This window comes from Chenopodium album, chromosome 21 (assembly GCF_948465745.1).
Source record: "Chenopodium album chromosome 21, dcCheAlbu1.1, whole genome shotgun sequence".
In the NCBI taxonomy this organism is placed as follows: Eukaryota; Viridiplantae; Streptophyta; class Magnoliopsida; order Caryophyllales; family Amaranthaceae; genus Chenopodium; species Chenopodium album.
The window spans coordinates 39,867,803-39,875,678 of NC_137854.1; the positions used below are offsets into that span (position 1 = coordinate 39,867,803).

The 7,876-nt window shown below is 34.2% G+C and overlaps 1 pseudogene across 2 annotated transcripts; it reads left to right on the forward strand.

Annotated features, from left to right (window-relative positions):
* The first annotated feature begins 2,346 nt into the window (after positions 1–2,346).
* LOC145601468 (F-box/kelch-repeat protein SKIP11 pseudogene) lies at positions 2,347–5,469 on the forward strand (annotated as a pseudogene). 2 transcript variants are annotated; one of them, XR_014104402.1, is made up of 3 exons: positions 2,347–2,915; positions 3,202–3,311; positions 3,460–5,469. The product of XR_014104402.1 is annotated as an F-box/kelch-repeat protein SKIP11 pseudogene, transcript variant X1 (transcript). The 2 variants fall into 2 exon arrangements; XR_014104403.1 differs by having other exon boundaries at positions 3,627–5,469.
* The last annotated feature ends 2,407 nt before the right edge of the window (positions 5,470–7,876 follow it).

Genomic DNA, 7,876 nt, shown 5'->3' on the forward strand with positions numbered 1-7,876 from the left:
ACAATCAATTATAATTGACACCGAACTTTATTAGGTCCCGTTCACTTCACCTTATTTTTTCTGAACTGAATTTTTTTTTATTACAATTATTTTTGCTGAACTTAAATTATTTTTACTGACTTAAATTAATCTTATTGAACTGAAATAATTTTTACTGAATTGGATTTTTTTTTACTGATTCCATGTTATATTTCTTCTTTAAACTTATTTTTATTGAATTGAAACCATTTTTACTGAACTGAAATTATTTTTGCTGAACTAAAATTATTTTTACTTAATGTTATTTTTTTAAGGTGAAGTGAAAAGGGCCTTAAGGTTGGTATTGTGCATACATTCAATAATTAGACATTTACTTAACTGAACTGAGCTGAACTGAACTAAATTGAACAGATTGGAGCTGAACAAAACTGAATAGAGCTGAAATTAATATTTTATGAGATAAGGAAATTAGGAGCTGAATTGAACTGAATTGAAATGATTGGAGCTGAACTGAACCAGATTAGAGTTGAAATTAACTGAAATTACACTGAAGTGAACAGGCCCTTAGCCTCTATCCTCTTTGCCTGATATTTACCAAACTTAAATTATTTTTGTTGTTTACTGAAAAAATTATTTACATTGTATTTAAATTATTTTTTTACAATTCATTTTTGTATTTGTTCTATAAACTTAATGATTTTTTCTAAACTTATTTTCTTTTTAGGGTGGAGAGAACATGGGCTTATTGAAATAATTTTCATTTCACAAAATTAAAATTTCTCTTTATACAAAGGATTGGATGAGTGAGTGGTATTCATATGAACTCTCTATAATTGAGTCTTGTGTCCTTTAGCATGTAAATTATAAACTAAATTATGGAATTTCAAGAGAGAATAATAACAAAAAATATAAAAACTTGTATAACAAGATTTTAGTATTTGATATGATCATGATTATCTATTTTTTTTTTCAAGATTAATATTTTGTAATGTTATTTATTTACTAATTTTTAAAATAAAAGGAAAAGGGTTGATGAGTGTTCCATGTGCTTTTTAAATCATCACAATTTTTAGTAGATAAATCATCATAGATGTTCAATGGTTAGACGCTTATCATTAAAATCAATCACATGTATATTTCAATCAACTTCATCAATTTTTCCGTTAATTACAACTTGTTCTTAAATACGATAACATTGTATATATAACTCAAAAATCGATTTACATTAACTTTGTGGCGAGTGGCTGCATAAATTATTGTTTTTTACGGTATATGAATTTTAGTTATAATTACATTATTTTACAATTATAGATTTATGAAAGTATATGTCAATGGAAAAATAAGAAGAAACCCTAATAGATTTGAGACTGAAAGGCAATGTCCTGACTTCATGTTTTCAGCATATATATATACATATACATATATATATATACACACACACACACACTAAAGTTGTTGCGTTAAAAATTATAGATTATAACAGTATGTGAAGTTCTTGTAATATTAACAGCATCTCAATTATAGTTTTATAAATGTTCCAGGTAATCACAAAAAAAGGACCCACATAGATTTGGCGGCTAGTAGCAACACCCCAATGTTAGTTATCTAAAGTAGAAAATCGTTAGGATCTAAACGTAAATGCATAAAAACCGTTCATACCTCCTTTACCAGATATTGAGGTCCATTACTCCTATAACATTGGAGAATCTGAATGCCGTTACATACCACTATCTCAATAATAACTAACTGAAATCTTCTGTAGCCAATGATAGTATTAGATCATACCCACGTAAAGCCTCGAAAGAAAGCAAAGTAAGAAAATAAGGTTCATACGCCTATAATATAGGAGAATCAGAATACCGTTATAAAAACCACAGTTTGTCCATAATATCCTCAACTCACTACAGCTAACAACGACATTGTAAGAATATATTGACATAAAGTCTCAAATTAAGAGCAAGTATAGTAAACTCTCGCAGTCCCAACAATACAGAGGCAACGGCGACATCAGAACACAACAATGTCATTTTCCTATTAAACGAAAGAGAGCAAGAATATTAAACCCACTCAGTTCCAACAGCGAGCAGACACAGAGGCTTCGGCAATAGCAGCAGAAGACAACTGTGTCGTCTTACCATTAAACGAAAGTTAGTTGATTATTACAATCAAAACATTAGTATAAACCAATTAAGGTAACCTAAATTAATCCCTAATTTACCATAATAAGACTAACTAATTCTCCAAATCCAAAAATTTATGAAAAGTTAAAAAAAGAAGGAAGTTTAGGAAGAAGAGACCCAAGGGTGAGAGGGGTATAAAAGGGCAAAGGGGGAGAAGGGGACCCCATATGCTAAAAAGATATGTGCTTCCAAACAGAGCCTCAAAAAAAACTCAAAGCCGAAGGAAGAGAAACAACGAAAGAAAGAGAGATGATTTCCATTTTTTTTGCAGAAGAGAGAATCCAAAGGACGACTTAAATTAACCAACTCTTTCTCTCTCTCTCTCTCTTCTCTTTCTCTCTCTTCTCCCCCCTTTTCTTTCTTCCTCTGTTTTCTTGATTCACTGAAACTTCTCTCCATTTACAGCAGTTGCAGCAGAAAATACCCAACCCCAAGTACTCATAAAACTGCAACTAAACTCATAGATAGATAGATAGATAGCCCAACCTCAAAAAACCAAAAAATTTTATACATACAAATTTAGAGAGAGAATCTTAGAGAGAGAAAGTTTAGTTCTTTTTTTCCTTTTTTTTGGGTTTTGATTCGACCCAATCAAATTTTAAGAAAGAGGGAGAAGTGGGTGTTTTTTTTTTTTTTTTTTTTTTTTTTTTGTTTGGATTTTGAATTTGCTCCAAATTAATTTTTCTGGGGTTCTTGTTTATTTTGTCCAATCAAATAAACCTTATTCCTCTGTTTCTTTCTCTCTCAATCCAATTCGTAAGTCCTGTCTCTTTCCTTCTAATCTCTTTTTTTATTATTTTATTCTTAAAGTGTGCAGATCTAACCCAATTGCTGTTCTTCAAATGGATTTTATTTTTTCTGATCTGAATTTGAGAGATCTATTTGTTATTGTTTTATTGCCTATTGAGTCATTTTAATTTTTAATTGATTTTTTTCATTGGTTTTTCTGGGTTTTTTTTTTAATTGATTAATCCCATTAAAATGGGGGAGAAATAGAAGCAAGAACTAGACTGAAAGATACAATTTTTTGATTTGGTTGCAGGATTATTCAATTGAGAAGAAATGAAGAATTTTTGAGGAGCAAATTAATAAGAGCACATTTGGTTTAATTATTCCGCGCTTTCTGGATCGTCGTTAATTGGATTCGGATCGGTACGCTTTCTAATTTTATCTTTATATTGTTAATTAATTTTTTGTGGGTTGTTATACTTTCTTAACTTGATTTAATATGGAAAAAAAATAAATTTGTTTTTGGTTTTATTTATTTGATTTTGATATGAATCTGTATTTGATTGAATAGGTGTGTTTAATTGGGGGGTTGTGATTTGATTTGATTTCAAGGAGAGAGAAAGTGAGGAATTTGGATTTGAATTTGATTGGGTTGAATTGGTTTGGAATTTGAATTGGGTTTTTGATTGGATTGAAATAATTATATTGATTTGTTGCCCTTATTGGGGCGTGAATTAGGTTATAGACATGTTGGAGGGGAGATCTTGCTTGGTTTCGAGGGTGTTACCGAGCTCTTGTGAGCAAGAAAAAAATTGGGGGTACATGAATTGTCGAGTCGGAGTCGAAGTGGAGATCGAAATCTCAAGTGGCAAACGTCGTTTAGAGGGTGATCGTGAAGGCGAGGGAGGTTTGAGGAAGACCACTAAGTTGTGTGACACCGAGGCCACTACTAAGGTGTGTGACATTGAGGCCACTACTAAGGTGTGTGACACCGAGGAGGGACTCTCGAGAGCTCAATTCGATAGGCTTTCGTTGTCGCGTTCTCCGGTTGTTGGTCATTCTAATAACCAACGCCAAGGTGGTGATCGTTCTGATATGGATTGCTTGATTACTTCTATTGGCCGTGACATGACCATTAATTGTCTTCTTCGATGCTCTAGGGCTGAATATGGTTCAATTGCCTCTTTGAACCGGAGCTTTCGCTCTCTGGTTAAGAGTGGTGCGATTTATAAGTTGAGGTGGCAGCATAATGTGATTGAGCATTGGGTTTACTTCTCTTGTCGCCTCCTTGAATGGGTAGCTTTTGATCCAGCTAGTCGCCGCTGGATGCAGCTGCCCAGGATGAATTCCAACGAATGTTTTATGTGTTCCGATAAAGAGTCCTTGGCTGTTGGGACTGAGCTGCTTGTCTTCGGGAAAGACCTGATGGCCCATGTGATTTATAAATACAGTATACTGACAAACTCTTGGTCATCTGGGATGAGCATGAACTATCCCAGGTGCTTATTCGGGTCTGCTAGTCTTGGGGCGATTGCTATATTAGCTGGTGGTTGTGATTCTCAGGGCAACATTCTTAGTTCTGCAGAGCTCTACAATTCAGAGACTCAGACGTTTGAGACCCTTCCGAGCATGATTAAACCAAGAAAAATGTGCTCAGGTATATTCATGGACGGAAAATTCTACGTTATTGGTGGGATTGGGGGCAATGATGCTAGGGTTCTAACTTGTGGTGAGGAGTTTGATCTTACCACAAGAACTTGGACGGAGATTCCTGACATGTCCCCTGGAAACCGTGGGGATGCCCCTGGGAATGGTATGCCTGCTGCAGCTGAGGCTCCTCCACTTGTAGCTGTTGTAAATAATGAATTGTATGCTGCTGATTATGCTGACATGGAGGTAAAGAAATACAATAAACAAACTAGGGAGTGGACAACGGTGAAGAGATTGCCTGAAAGAGCTGGCTCGATGAATGGTTGGGGGCTTGCTTTTAAGGCATGTGGTGATCGGCTAATTGTTATTGGTGGACCAAGGGCACATGGAGAGGGCATCATCGAGGTTAATTCTTGGGTGCCTAGTGAGGGCGCTCCTAATTGGGAGTTGCTTGGTACTAAGCATTCAGGCAGTTTTGTGTATAATTGTGCGGTGATGGGTTGCTGAGGAGATTGGAAACAATAGGGTGTTGGTGCCATTGATTTATTCATCCGAAAATGGTACAATAGATGTTGCAAGGGTTGGTTTGTCCATGAGCCGGAGGAATTCGTGCTAATGGGGTAATTATCTTGATGTTTTGTTTTTTTACTTTTTTTTTTTTACTTATTTCCATTTGGCGGGGGGAGAATACAGGGAGGAATTAATTTCTGATTTTACTACCAAAATTCAAATTGAATGTTTTAGGAGGTTTTGGGGCTTCCTCCCTTTTACTTTCATATGATGAATATTTTCTTCTTCTCTTTGAATTCTGGGCTTCTTCCCCGTTTCTAGTAACTTCGAGATAAAAACTTCAACAGTTTATTGTCATGTAGCACAGAGACAGGAATTTTAATAATTTCGAGTACCAATACATGGGGTAGATTTTCACCAATACCATTGTTCTTTGTTTTTTTTTTTTTTGCTTTCCTAAGGTTACAAGAGTTTATTGATTTTATATCAGTTTCTTGATCTTTGATTTTCATGGCATTGTGACAAAGGAGAAAATAAGCTCCACGTCGTTTTATCTATCTTTTACTTGTGCAATTTATGCGCTATATAGATTTCATGTTCCGCATTCAGTTTCTGATTCGATGCTCAAAATCTCGAATATTGTCTGTCAACTTGAATTCTGATGCTGATTTCGTGATCATCTGACTTTGTATCTCTGAACATCGATGATTTCTATTGAGATTGATCTGGTGATTGATGGGGCTGCTTCCCATGCATTGATTTGACACATGATCAATGTTTTGGAATTTGATTCTGTTACTTGTAACTGTCCAGTTTTTTTTTTTTTTTTTTTTTTTTTTTTTTTTTTTGACTTTGAAGAATGTATAGCTGAATATGTTTTTATTCTTAGCATTGGAATCTGCCTTTTCATTTATTTTGAAAGCTAGTGTTAGAAAAACTTCTAACAATCAATTTCCTTCAATTAATATATGTCAAGTTGGAGATTCTTTGTAACGTATTCCATTAGCCTGATTGTCAATACTGTTTTCCTGGTTGTTCCTGTTTTCGTCGAGAGAAAAGATGCAGGAACAAGATATGAGTGTGAAGAATTGTTTTAATCACAGGGCGTAAGCGTAATGTAGTAACTAACAAGCAAGGTACAATTGAATAAGACAGGAGAAAAAGAGAGAAATGTGCTTCTCACCCTAAAATGGGGTATCTAATCCGGTTGGAGGTTATATCAATTATGTCACAATTTGATGCAAAGTTCTTTGCATATTGTGAATGGTGCTCCTTTTTTTAGTTGTTGATGTTGATATAAAATATCTTACTTTGGAATTTTGTTTTTCTACTGTAGTTTTAGAGTATATGAATTTGCCACCTTTTTTTGCCCGTCTGATAGTCATTCTTGTCTATATACGAAGTATGTTTCTGGTTTAGACGCAAGGTTTTACCTGAAAAGTATTTCCATACAAGTCATTTTAATGCTTTCCAATGTGGTAGATATAGATTGTTCAGGGACCGGGGACGACTTTTTTCTCCGGGATGATGAAGGGGGTCGACTGGCCGGGGCTTGTAATTGTTAGATGGTAACTTGGTGAGTATTGTGTTCCAATGAATATGTTCTCTCAAAATGTTTACTTTGTGTTATGGTAAGACTTGGGTTTACTTGGTGAGACTTGGGTTTTATGTTGTGGGGTTTGAATGTTGCCAAGAGAGAATTCTTGATGGTGGCTGCTTGGCTAGTGGCGATACCCTAACATTCCCCGTCTACTCCAAAGTACTTGACCCCATAAATGGACCAAAAAAAAAAACCCCTATATTTGAGGTTTGGTTATAGAGTTTCTCCTTATCATAAAATGAAATCGTACATTAAAATTGATTATGTTAACCCCTTTGTGAATGTTTTCTTAAAATAAATTATTATTCTGTTTTTTTTTTTTTTTTTTTTTTTTTTTCTTATTCTAATACTGTATTACTCGTTGGTTTAGCCTGAGTTATTATATGGTATTGTAATTTAAGTTGGGTACCTCCCTCTGGCATTGAATTATTTACATGTTTCCACCAAAAAAAAAATAAATAAATTTTTTTTTTTTTTTTTTTTGAAAGAAGTCCTAAAGGACATTAAATTTCATTAATAATAGCCATACGGCATCTACAATTGACAATTAATGATAATGAAAACGAATTTAACAAAATCAAACAAGAATTAATCGGGGAAGGGCTAAGAATCCAAATACATAAATATAACGATTCGGCACATTCTCGGTTCTTTGTCTCATACAACTTTTTGAGTGGATCAGTTGCCGCTTCGCAATCTTGTGAGAAAGAAATTCTTGTGTTGATTCCGTAACCCGAATCCGAGCCATAATCAATAGTAACCCCGCACAACCAGAGACCAAATTAAACACAAATAAAACCTTGTCTTTCGAAGGAGATCGAAAAAACCTTATCTTTCGAAGAAGATACACCCTTTCTTTCGAGAAAGACATTATTGTAACCTAAGAAAAATTAAGAAACTTAAAAGAAAATAAAGATTGGGGCTTTCCACCGGTGAAATCCGATGGAAGCCCCTTCAAAACTGACAATGAAGACTAAAGTTTAGGAGAGAGAAGAGAGAGAGGAGGCTAGGGTTTTCTAATCAGGAGCCAACAAACTTAATTAGTATACGAAGTCTTCGCAAAGTAGTGTAAAAACGTGTTAAAAAAAAAATTAAAAAAATTGAATGATTTACATGTTAATCTTCTCTTTATTGATATTAGATACAACGAAGGCAACATAAATATAGCAAGAACATAACATAAAATGAAAGATCTTTAAAGGGCCATCCTCTTTGACTAGTAAAAATC